General features: G+C 41.0%; 1 protein-coding gene across 7 annotated transcripts in view; it reads left to right on the top strand.

Annotated features, from left to right (window-relative positions):
• Positions 1–13,775, top strand: part of LOC134348055 (zinc finger and BTB domain-containing protein 20-like) — a 348,683-nt gene that overhangs the window by 38,767 nt on the left and 296,141 nt on the right. The window lies entirely within an intron of this gene.

The following is a 13,775-nucleotide window of genomic DNA, read 5'->3' as shown; positions in this document are numbered from 1 at the left end:
GTCTTTCCTGACATCTTTACTGCTCACTGTCTTAGATTTATTTCTGTTTTCCGCTTCCTCCGCTCTATCATTCCAGTTCCCATCCCCCTGCCAAATTAGTTTAAACCCTCCCTAACAGCGCTTTTAAACCTTCCCGCCAGGATGTTGGTCCCCTTCGGGTTCAGGTGTAACCCGTCCATTTTGAACAGGTCATACTTACCCCAGAAGAGATCCCAATGATCCAAGAATCTGAAGCCCTGCCCCCTGCACCAGTCTCTCAGCCATGCAGTCATCTGCCTGATCCTACTATTCTTGCCCTCACTAGCACGTGGCACAGGAAGCAATCCCGAGATTTACTGTATTTGTTTACTGTATTATTTGCCATTGCTTCTATATTTCCAAGGGCCTGGTTGCTTTACAACTTTATAAATTTTTTTTGGTCAGGTTTTACCTACAGTCTTATTATTGCCATTTCGTCTTTGGTTACTTCAACTAACAGAAAGGTTTTCGGTATTCTGATTTTTAAAAGTTAAAATCCTTTCGTCATAGTCATGTCTTCTCACATATGCATATGGCTGTTCATCTTGCCAACTTCAAGGTTTTAAAATAAATTATTGCCACACAAATAAACTGTTCCCTTTCTAATCACTTTTTTCAAAACATTTCAGTTTTGTTTTTGACCTCCTTTATGTCAAGGATACCATAAAGTTAGATCATCAATAAAATCCAATATTGCTAAATACTGAGCCTGCTTATTTAAGAGGCATTTAGATGTACATTAATAGGCAGGGAGTAGAGGGATATAGGCCATGTGCAAGTAGATGTTAAAGTTAAATTGGCATCATTGTCAGAATAGACATCATGGGTCAAAGAGGGGCTTTTCCTGTACTGTTCTGTGATCATCATGCTCAGTCTCTGGAATTATACTGTATATTCACTCTACCCTCAATCTACTTTATGTATCTTCCTGGTATTTTATGGTTCCATTCCTGTTTGCCAATTTCATGCTTTGATTTCTACGCGATGACCTTCGTCTGTCAGGGAAAGTGAGCAGGTGATGGAGGGGAGCTGTAGGCAAGTAGTCACACGAGGCCTTGGGAGACAGATAAGTGGGTAACAGTCAAGAGAGGGAAGGGCAAGGGTTATATACTAGAGAGTAACCCAGTGGCTGTCCCCCTTAAAAATAAGTACTCCTGTTTGAGTACTGTTGGGGGGGTGGGGGACAACCTACCTGGGGGAAGCAACAGTAGTTACACCTGGCACAGAGTGTGTCCCTGTGGCTCAGACGGGTAGGGAAAGGAAGAGGATGGTGGTAGTGATAGGGGACTCTATAGTTAGGGGCTCAGACAGGCTATTCTGTGGACACAGGAAAGAAACATGGATGGTAGTTTGCCTCCCAGGTGCCAGGGTCCGGGATGTTTGTGATCGCATCCACAATATCCTGAAGTGGGAAGGTGAACAACCAGAGGTCATGGTACATATTGGTACCAATCACATGGGTAGGAAAACTGAGGAGGTCCTGAAAGCAGACCACAGGAAGTTAGGAAAGAAGCTGAGAAGCAGTACCTCAGAGGTAGTAATCTTGGGATTACTGCTTGTGCCACACGGCAGTGAGTATAGGAATAGAGTGAGGTGGAGGATGTATGTGTAGCTGAGGGATTAGAGCCGGGGGCAGGGATTCGGATTTCTGGATCATTGGGACCTCTTGGGGAGGGTGTGACCGGTACGAAAAGGACAGGTTGCACTTGAATCCGAGGGGGACTAATGTCCTGGCAAGGAGGACATTGGCTATTGGGGAGAGTTTCAACTAAATTGCTTGGGGGGTAAGTACTGTACTGAAGAGACGGAGGAGGGGACGATTGGCTCACAAATAGAGAAAGCTTGCAGGCAGTGTGAGAGGGCGAATAGGCAGGTGATAAAGAAGGGACGCACTCAGACTGATTGTTTGAGATGTGTCTTTCAATGCAAGAAGCATCATGAACAAAGCGGCTGAGCTTAGAGTGTGGATCAGTACTTGGAGCTATGATGTTGTGGGCATTACAGAGACTTGGATGGCTCATGGTCAGGAATGGTTACTTAGAGTGCCAGGCTTTAGAGGTTTCAGGAAGGTCAGGCAGGGAGGCAAAAGCGTGGCACTGCTGATCAGAGAAAATGTTACGGCTGCAGAATAGGAGGAAGTCATGGAGGGATTGTCTATGGAGTCTCTTTGGGTGGAAGTTAGGAGCAGGAAGGGGTCAATAATTCTACTGTTTTTTTTATAGACCTCCCAGTTGTAACAGGGACATTGAGGAGCAGATAGGGAGACAGATTCTAGAAAGGTGTAATAATAATAGGGTTGTAGTAGTGGGGGATTTTAATTTCCCAAATATTGATTGATATCTTCCTGGAGCAAGGGGTGTAGATGGGGTGGAGTTTTAGTTGTGTTCAGGAAGGTTACAAGTTCAGTAAGCCTACCAGAGGAGCGGCTGTACTCGATCTGGTATTGGGAAATGAACCTGGTCAGGTGTCAGGTCTCTCAGTGGGAGAGCACTTTGGAGATAGTGATCACAATTCTATTTCCTTTACCATAGCATTGGAAAGGGATAGGAATAGACAAGTTAAGAAAGTGTTTAATTGGAGTTAGGGGAAATATGAAGCTATCAGGCAGGAACTTGAAAGTATAAATTGGGAACAGATGTTCTCAGGGAAATGTATGGCAGAAATGTGGTAAATGTTCACGGGATATTTGCGTGACATTCTGCATAGGTATGTTCCAATGAGACATAGAAAGGATGGTAGTGTACAGGAACCGTGATGTACAAAGGCTGTTAAAAATTTAGTCAAGAAGAAAAGAAAAGCTTATGAAAGGATCAAAAGAGACCAGGTAATGATAGAGATCTAGAAGATTATAAGGCTAGCAGGAAGGAGCTTAAGAATAAAATTAGGAGAGCCAGAAGGAGCAATGAGAAGGCCTTGGCGAGCAGGATTAAGGAAAACCCCAAGGCATTCTACAAGTATGTGAAGAGCAAGAGGATAAAGCGTGAGAGAATAGGATCAATCAAGTGTGACATTGGAAAGGTGTGTACGAAACCGGAGGAGATACTGGAGGTACTTAATGAATACTTTGCTTCAGTATTCACTACGGAAAAGGACCTTGGCGATTGTAGGAATGACTTACAGCAGACTGAAAATCTTGAGCGTATAGACATTAAGAAAGAGGATGCGCTGGAGCTTCTGGAAAGAATTAAATTGGATAAGTCACCGGGACCAGACGAGATATACCCCAGCCTACTTTGGGAGGTGAGGGAGGAGATTTTTTTACGCAGAGGGTGGTGAGTGTGTGGAGTAGGCTGCCGGCAATGGTGGTGGAGGCAGATATGATGGGGTCTTTCAAGAGACTCCTGGATAGGTACAAGGAGTTTAGTAAAATAGATGGCTGTGGGTAACCCTAGGTAATTTCCAAAATAAGTATATGATCGGCACAGCATTGTGGACCGAAGGGCCTGTATTGTGCTGTAGGTTTTCTATGCTTCTTTTCTAAAATACCATGTTATTAAACGTTTTTATTCCTCATATGCTATATGACATCTGTTTCACTATCTCTAAGGACCAGTTCTGGACGCGTCATATAAATGCAATTGCAAAGTAAGGCTTGGCAGTGCATCTACTTCCTTATGAGCCTGAAGAAATTTGGCATGCCATCAAAAACCTTGACAAACTTCTGTAAATGTGTGGTGGAAAATGTATTGACTGGCTGCATTATGGCCTGAAATGGGAACACCAATGCCTTTGAAGGGAAAATCCTGCAAGAGGTAGTGGATTCAGCGCAGTACATCATGGATAAAGTCTTCCCAACCATTGAGCACACCTACATGAAATGTTGTACAGCATCCATCGGAGTTCCTCACTACCCAGGCCATGCTGCTTTCTCGCTGTTCCCATCAGGCAGAAGATACAGGTGCCTCAGGTTTTACACCTCAAGGTTTAAGAACAGTTACTACCCTTCAACCATCAGGCTTTTGAACAAAAGAGGATAACTACACTCATTCTATTTCTGGTGTTTCCACAACCAATGATCTCACTTTAAGGACTCTTTATCTGTTATTTCAATCTCTCATCATTTATTGTTATTTGTTTACAGTGCCTCTATAAAAGTATTCACCCTCTTTCCCCCCTCCCCCCCCCGGAAGTTTTCATGTCTTATTGTTTTACAATGTTGAACCACAGTAGATTTAATTTGGGTTTTTTTTGGTAATTATCAACAGAAATAGACACTTCGGTGTCAAAGTGAAAACAGATCTCTACAAAGCATCTAAATTAATTACAAATATAAAACATAAAATAATTGATTACATAAATATTCATCCCCCTTAATCACCAAATCTTCACTGGTGCAGCAAATTGGTTTTAGAATTCACATAATTAGTTAACTGGAGATCACCTGTGTGCAGTCAAGGTGCTTCAATTATAGTAGAAATACATCTGCATCTGGAAGGTCCGTATCCTAGCAAAAACTGCACCATGAATACAAAAGAACACTGCAAGCAACTCCACAAAAAGGTTATTGAAAAGCACAAGTCACGAGATGGATACAAGGAAATTTCCAAGTCACTGAATATCCCTAGGAGTACTGTTAAGTCAATCATCAAGAAATGGAAAGAATATGGCACAGCTGTAAATCAGCCTAGAGCAGGATATCCTCAAAAACTGAGTGTCCATGCAAGTAGGGGGCTAGGGAAGGAGTAATATGCTTCAGTGGCTGAGATGGAGGAGACTGCGCATAAAACTTTTGCCCAGGTGCTTCACCAGCCGCAGCTTTCTGGAAGAGTGGCAAAGAGAAAGCCACTATTGAAAAAAAATTCTCATGATATCTCGCTAGAGTTTGCCAAAAGGCAGGTGGGAGACTGATGTTAGCTGGAAGAAGGTTCTATCGTGAGATTAAACAAAAATTAAGCTTTTTTGCCGTCAGACTAAACACTATGTTTGGCATGAGCCAAAAACCGCACATCATTAAAAACACACTATCCCTACCATGAAGCGTGGTAGTGGTTGCATCATGCTGTGGGGATGAATGCACCAAAATGCAGGGAAATCCTGGAGGAAAACCTATTGCAGTCTGCAAGAGAACTGCGACTTGGGAGAAGATTTGTTTTCCAGCTGGACAATGACCCCAAGCATAAAGCCAAAGCTACAGCGGAATGCCTTAAAAAGAACAAAGTTAATGTCCAGGAGTGACCAAGTCAGAGTCCAGACCTCAATCCAATTGAGAATTTGTGGCACAAACAACAGGAATTCTGCAGATGCTGGAAATTCAAGCAACACACATCAAAGTTGCTGGTGAACGCAGCAGGCCAGGCAGCATCTCTAGGAAGAGGTGCAGTCGACGTTTCAGGCCGAGATCCTTCATCAGGACTAACTGAAGGAAGAGTGAGTAAGGGATTTGAAAGTTGGAGGGGGAGGAGGAGATCCAAAATGATAGGAGAAGACAGGAGGGGAAGGGATGGAGCCAAGAGCTGGACAGGTGATAGGCAAAAGGGATACGAGAGGATCATGGGACAGGAGGTCCGGGAAGAAAGACAAGGAGCGGGGTGGGGGGGGGGACCCAGAGGATGGGCAAGGGGTATATTCAGAGGGACAGAGGGAGAAAAAGGAGAGTGAGAGAAAGAATGTGTGTATAAAAATAAGTAACAGATGGGGTACGAGGGGGAGGTGGGGCATTAGCGGAAGTTAGAGAAGTCGATGTTCATGCCATCAGGTTGGAGGCTACCCAGACGGAATATAAGGTGTTGTTCCTCCAACCTGAGTGTGGCTTCATCTTTACAGTAGAGGAGGCCGTGGATAGACATGTCAGAATGGGAATGGGATGTGGAATTAAAATGTGTGGCCACTGGGAGATCCTGCTTTCCCTGGCGGACAGAGCGTAGGTGTTCAGCAAAGCGGTCTCCCAGTCTGCGTTGAGAATTTGTGGCTAGACTTGAAAAGGGCTGTTCACTCACAATCCCTATGCGATCTGACAGACCTTGAAAGTTTTATCAAGAAAAATGGGGAATAATTGCTGTGTCCAGATGTGCAAATCTGATTTGAGACCTATCCACATGGACTTGTAATTGCTGCCAAAGTTCATCTACGAAATAGTGACTTGAAGGTGATGAGTAATTATGCAATCAATTATTTTATGTTTAATAATTTTAATAAATTTAGACCAATTTGTAGAGATTTGTTTTCACTTTGATACACGAGTCTTTTCTGTTGACCAGTGTCAAAAAAGCTAAATTAAATCCACTGTGATTCAATGTTGTAAAACAATAAAACATGAAAACTTCTGGGGGCGGGGTTGGGGGTGAATAGACAATAGGTGCAGAAGTAGACCATTTGGCCCTTCAAGCCTGCACCGCCATTCTGAGATCATGGCTGATCATCTACTATCAATACCTGGTTCCCGCCTTGTCCCCATAACCCTTGATTCCCCTATCCATAAGATACCTATCTAGCTCCTTCTTGAAAGCATCCAGAGAATTGGCCTCCACTGCCTTCTGAGGCAGCGCGTTCCACACCTCCACAACTCTCTGGGAGAAGAAGTTCCTCCTCAACTCTGTCCTAAATGATCTACCCCTTATTCTCAAACCATGCCCTCTGGTACTGGACTCTCCTAGCATCTGGAACATATTTCCTGCCTCTATCTTGTCCAATCCCTTAATAATCTTATATGTCTCAATCAGATCCCCCCTCAATCTCCTTAATTCCAGCGTGTACAAGCCCAGTCTCTCTAACCTCTCTGCGTAAGACAGTCCGGACATCCCAGGAATTAACCTAGTGAACCTACACTGCACCTCCTCCACAGCCAGGATATCCTTCCTTAACCCTGGAGACCAAAACTGCACACAATACTCCAGGTGTGGTCTCACCAGGGCCCTGTACAAATGCAAAAGGATTTCCTTGCTCTTGTACTCAATTCCCTTTGTAATAAAGGCCAACATTTCATTAGCCTTCTTCACTGCCTGCTGCACTTGCTCATTCACCTTCAGAGACTGATGAACAAGTACTTCTAGATCTCTTTGTATTTTTCCCTTACCTAACTCCACACCGTTCAGATAATAATCTGCCTTCCTGTTCTTGCTCCCAAAGTGAATAACCTCACACTTATTCACATTAAACGCCATCTGCCAAGTTTCTGCCCACTCACCCAGCCTATACAAGTCACCTTGAATTCTCCTAACATCCTCATCACATGTCACACTGCCACCCAGTTTAGTATCATCAGCAAACTTGCTGATGTTATTCACAATGCCTTCCTCTAAATCATTGATGTAAATTGTAAACAGCTGTGATCCCAATACCGAGCCCTGTGGCACCCCACTAGTCACCACCTGCCATTCCGAGAAACACCCATTCACTGCTACCCTTTGCTTTCTATCTGCCAACCAGTTTTCTATCCATGTCAATATCCTCCCCCCAATGCCATGAGCTCTGATTTTCCCCACCAATCTCCTATGTGGTACCTTATCGAATGCCTTCTGAAAGTCAAGGTACACCACATCCATTGGATCTCCCGTGTCTATCTTCCTGGTTACATCCTCGAAAAACTCCAATAGATTAGTCAAGCATGATTTGCCCTTGGTAAATCCATGCTGGCTCGGCCCAATCCTGTCACTGCTATCAAGATATGCCGCTATTTCATCTTTAATAATGGACTCTAGCATCTTCCCCACTACTGATGTTAGGCTAACAGGGCGATAGTTCTCTGTTTTCTCCCTCCCTCCTTTCTTAAAAAGTGGGATAACATTAGCCATTCGCCAATCTTCAGGAACTGATCCTGAATCTAAGGAACATTGGAAAATGATCAATGCATCCGCAATTTCCAGAGCCACCTCCTTTAGTACCCTAGGATGCAGACCATCTGGACCTGGGGATTTGTTAGCCTTCAGTTCCTCTGTTACCCTATGTCCTTGGCCCATCCATACATCTGGGAGATTGCTTGTGTCTTCCCTAGTGAAGACAGATCCAAAGTACTTATTAAATTCGTCTGCCATTTCTCTGTTTCCCATAACAATTTCTCCCAATTCATTCTTCAAGGGCCCAACATTGTTCTTAACTATCTTCCTTCTCTTCACATACCTAAAAAAAACTTTTGCTATCCTCCTTTATATTCCTAGCTAGCTTGCGTTCATACCTCATTTTTTTCTTCCCGTATTGCCTTTTTAGTTAAGTTCTGTTGCTCCTTAAAAATTTCCCAATCATCCGTCTTCCCACTCACCTTAGCTCTGTTATACTTTTTTAATGCTATGCTATCTCTGACTTCCTTTGTCAACCACTGTGGCCACTTTCCCCCCTTTGAATCCTTCCTTCTCCGGGGGATGAACTAATTTTGCACCTTGTGCATTATTTCCAAGAATACCTGCCATTGCTGTTCCACTGTCTTTTCTGCTAGGATATCCGACCAGTCAACTTTAGCCAGCTCCTCCCTCATGGCTCCATAGTCTCCTTTGTTCAACTGCAATACTGACACTTCTGATCTGCCCTTATCCCTCTCAACTTGCAGATAAAAACTTATCATATTATGGTCACTACCTCCTAATGGCTCCTTTACTTCAAGATCACTTATCAAATCCTGTTCATTGCACAACACTAAATCCAGAATAGCCTTATCCCTGGTCGGCTCTCGTACAAGCTGCTCCAAAAATGCGTCCCGTAGGCACTCTACAAACTCCCTATCCTGGGGTCCAGTACCAACCTGATTTTCCCAGTTCACCTGCATGTTGAAATCCCCCATAACTACTGCGACATTTCCTTTGCCACAAGCCACTGTTAACTCCCTATTCTTGCACCCAATATCCATGCTACTGTTTGGGGGCCTGTAGATAACACCTATTAGGGTCTTTTTGCCCTTACTGCTCCTCATTTCTTTTTATACTTCAATACTTTTTATAGGCACTGTATATTTGCATTTGGACAGTTGGTTGTCATCTGTGCTCTTGCTCTTTCATTGATCCTGTTTACAGTTGCTGTTCTATAGACTTGCTGAGTATTCCCGCAAGAAAATGAATCTGAGGGTTGTATGTGGTGATATGTATGTACTCTGATAAATTGTACTTTTACTTTTTGGTTTCAAACTCTTAAATCTAGTCTTCCCCAGGCTATCTACTCCACCTCAGTTGCTTTGCTTTGTTTTGTCTTTGCCTCAGGTTCGTTTCTTTTGAAGCTCATATGCATATACAGTTTTTTGCCGCCTCCCAGAGTTGCATTTCTCAAATGTTTTTTGAACAAGCTTCTTACGAAGCACCTTTATTTTAAAATGACTCTCTTGCCCATTCTAATTGTCCATGATCTCCAAAGCATTGCCTTTTAAGTTTCTTATACTGGATTCCAAGTGGAATGCTCCAAATTGTCTCATGATACTTTTTGAACAGTAAGTGTGAATGTAACATCCATTCTCTGCTGTAGTATCTTCTCTCCCATTTTTGCTTTTTATGATTATTCTTAAAACTGTACTGATTCTCTTTTCCTCCATTTCAAGTCCTGTCCAAAACACACGTTTGATCTTCTCTCCAATAGCTCTAAAAAAAGATTTTGTCAAAGATTTCTGTAAAAGATTTTGCTGTTTTATTATATAAATTGATTTTAAAAAGTTAGTATATTTAAAACTATGGGTAATAATTTAAAATGCACCATTTGCAATATCAGGCAGATACTGCTGTGAGTTTAACTGCATTGTGAATGTAAATCCAATCAGCAATTTCCCTTTTAACTTGCCCACGACAAGTCGTGATGTACTAAAGAGTAAATATTATTCAAATATCTTAAATATATCAATTTGAAAATGAAACTGTATTTGCAATCATGGTTTGAGAACAAGAGATTCTTGTTACACAGAAACAATCATTCCATGCTCATGCTTCTAAGCTTTAGTTATCAGTGTGATTGCTGCCAAGAGTAAAGGCAAAAAAAATGGATGAACAGGAATTGCATTTGAAGCCCAAAGCTTCAGAACTCTAATCTGGCAGGAGCACTGTAGCAGAAATCGAGACATGATGCTTTGCTACAATTTTAAAGGGTTAATGTAAGCAAAGAGCAAAAATAAAGACTTGGAAATCTAGTGGAGAAAAACAGGGAAAATGCGGGAAATAGACTGATCAACACCTGTGGAGAGAATAATAGAGAATATTTCTGGACAATAACCAGACCTCAGAATCAAGCCCATGTTATCGATCCCAGGCATTCAGGACCAAACTAGACCAACCCTTGTTTTTCCTTCTATGGATCCTACCTGACAACTTGAGTATTTAGAGTATTTTGTGTTTTTGTTTGAGAAATGAATTCTATCTTGCACAGCTGAAACCAACTTCAGAGACTTAATTCTTGAGTTCAACAGGTACCATCCTTCCATTTTGTATCAGTACTAATAGATTGTGGTGAAAGCTCACCAATTTGCTATATCTTTTTTTCTCTTTCCATGCTGTCTGAACTGTTTCTAGCATTCTTATTCTTTCACATTTTTAACATCTACAGTGTAATGTTGAGTTCTTTATACATTTGAGTTTTTCTGTCTTCCTTTGATTATATTAGGTTAGCATTCTTGTATTCCAATTTTTTAAATAGTTGTATAGTCTGTACCTGTTCAGTTAGCTTTTATGCAGTCAGTTTAATTAATGATTGAGATTTTTTTTCCAATCCAGGATTAAAAGAATGCCAAAGTTCAAAAAGTTCAAAGTAAATTTATTATCAAAATATGTATATTTACCATAAACTACCTTGAGATTCATTTTCTTGTGGGCATTCGCAGATGAACAAAGAAATGCAATAGAATCAATGAAAAACTACACACAAAGACTGACCAGGAACTAATGTACAAAAGAAGATGAGCTGTGCAAATACAAAAAAAAACAATAACAGAAAATAAATGGTAATTAAATTATACTGAGAACATGAACTTGTAGAGTCCTTCAAGGACGTGACTCCATAGGTTTTGGAAACAATGGTGAGCGAAGTTATCCATACTGGTTCAGGAACCTTGTGGTTGAAGAATAATAACTGTTCCTGAACTTGGTGGTGTGGCATCTAAGGCTCCAGTACCTCCTTCCTGATGGCACTTATGAGAAGAAAGGGTTGCCTGGATGGTGGGCATCCTTGATGATGGTTGCTGCTTTCTTGTGGCATTGCTCCTCGTAGATGTGTTCGATGGTGGGGAGGACATTTTCTGTGATGGCCTGGGCTATATCCACTACTTTTGGTAGGCTTTTAGGTTCTTGGTCATTTGTGTTTCCATACCAGGCTGTGATGTAACCAGATAAGGTGCTCTCTGTTATGTTCCTACAGAAATTTGTCAAAGTCTTAGATGACATAATGAATTTGCTCAAATTTCTAAAAGTAGAGGCTCTGCTGTGCCTTTTTTTGTAATGTCTCTTAGGTGCTGGTCCCAGGAATGATAATGCCAAGGAATTTAAAGTTACTGTCACTTTCCTCCACCTGCAAAATCTTGAATATTTAACCATGCTAGCCATGGTAAGTAAGTTTAAGTCTTGTTATTTTCATAAATCAGTGTATTAGAGTAGCGTTTATTTTGGCCCAACAAGAATTTTCAGTTTAAGATGTGTACTAACTCTGGTACAGCAAAGACTGGATGGAAGTGATGGACTAAGTTATCTCCCGGTGTGTTGCAATTGTAAACCATTTAGTGAATGGCAATCTGATGGACTGAACTACTCCAGTGTAAAATTTCTATAATGTATACAGTTGCAAGAAAAAGTTTGTGAATCCTTTGCAACTACCTAGTTTTCTGCATTAATTACTCATAAAATTTGGTATGATCTTCATCTAAGTTACAATAATAGACAAACACAATCTGCGTAAACTAATAACGCACAGACAATCGTGCTACTTCTTGTCAATATTGAGTATACCATTTAACCAATCGCAGTCTAGGTTCAAAAAAAGTATGTGAACCCCTAGGGTAATGCCTTCTACAAAAGCTACTTGGAGACAGGTTGTTCCAAACAATGAAATGAGATTGGAGGTGGTTGTAGAGGTACCCTGCCCTAAATACTAAAAAAAAGACACTGAGTCAGATTACTGATGGAGCCTGCCCATCTCATGAAGGATCTCTTTACGTGCACCATGCCTCGATTAAGAACAGTTTTCAGAGGACCTTAGAAGAAGAAGAATTGTAGAGATGCATGAAGCTAGAAAAGGCTATAAAAGCATTTCTAAAGACCTGAGTGTTCATCAGTCCACAGTAAGAGAAATTGTCTACAAATGGAGGAAATTCATTACTGTTGCTACTCTCCCTCTGGGCGGGCATCCTGCAGAGAATCACCAGGAGCACAATGTACAATGCTGAAGGAAGTGTAAAGGAACCCAAGGGTAACAGCAAAAGACCTGCAGAAATCTCTAGAACTTGCTAAAGTCTCTGATCATGTGTCAACTATGAAAAAAGCACTGAACAAAGTGGTGTTAATGGAAAGAAACCACTGCTCTCCCCAAAAAAAAACGTTGCTGCACGTCTCAAGTTTGCAAAAGACCACCTGGATGTGCCACAATGTTTCTGGGACAATGTTCTGTGGACAGATGAAACAAAAGTTTTGGTGGAAATGCACACCACCTTGTTCGGGAAAAAAAAGGGTACCCTACACCAACACCAAAACCTCATCCCAACTGTGAAGTATGTTGGAAGGAGTATCATGGTTTGGGGTTTCTCTGCTGCCTCAGGGCCTGGACAACTTGAAATAATTTTGAGTTCATTGTTCCCTAATGATTACAAGATATTTTACAGGAGAATATCAGAGTAGCAGTCCATTACCTGAAGATAAATAGAAATTGGTTGATGCAACAAGACAATGATCCAAAACACAAAGAGTAAATTAACAACAGATTGGTTTTGGAATAGCCAGGTCAGAGTCTGCACTTAATCCAATTGACATGCTGTTGCATGACCTGAAGAGGATTGATCATGCAAGGTATCCCAGAAATATTAATGAGCTGAAACAGTTTCGTTTGGAGAAATAGTCTAAAATTCCTCCTCATTATTGTGCAAGTCTGATCAGCAGCAACAGGAGGTTAATGGAGGTTATCGTTGTTAAAGGAGGTTCTACCAGTTATTAAATACAAGGCTTCACATATATTTTCCAGCCTAGACTGTGAATGATTGAACAATGTGTTCAATAAAGATATTTGTTTATGTGTTATTAGTTTAGGCAAATTTTGTTTGTCTATTATTGTGCGTAGATGAAGATCATACATTTTATGAGTAACTAATGCAGAAAACCAGATAATTACAAAAGGTTCACAAACTTTCTTTTAACTGTATGCAAAGTATTTTATAATGTTGGTTTCACTGAAGTAGTACATTTAAATCAAGCTGTTGTTCACCTTGTGGTATTTTTGTTTAAATTATGCATATATTTGCCTAAATGTTGTTTCACTGGTTTAAGAAAAATGAAGTGGTTGCTACCAAAATTTAGTGATTATCAGTGCAGCATAAAGCAAAGTTCTGATGTAATCCAAAGTTAATTTTACTACAGCATATTGTATTTATGCACTGATTTTAATATAAGAAAATGATATCGGGTAGTACTACAAATAAGAAACTAGACAATAGAAGCATTGACGAAAATAATTAAAGCCCCTTCAAGGTTTCTTAATGATATCTGTATGATAAAACAATTGATCAAGTAATGTGATTTCTTTCTAAAAATGAAAATAAATTAGTATAGCTAAGTATATGCTGTCAAGAGAAAAGGCCAGTTTTATTTGCTAATTGCATGAATGGAGTTGTATTCTGGTGAATTACTGGTAGCCATGTGAGAAATGCCATTGTTGCATGA

This window comes from Mobula hypostoma, chromosome 6 (genome assembly GCF_963921235.1).
Source record: "Mobula hypostoma chromosome 6, sMobHyp1.1, whole genome shotgun sequence".
NCBI classification, from domain to species: domain Eukaryota; kingdom Metazoa; phylum Chordata; class Chondrichthyes; order Myliobatiformes; family Myliobatidae; genus Mobula; species Mobula hypostoma.
The sequence above is the reverse complement of the archived record's forward strand: the minus strand, read 5'-3'. Positions and strand labels throughout refer to the sequence as shown.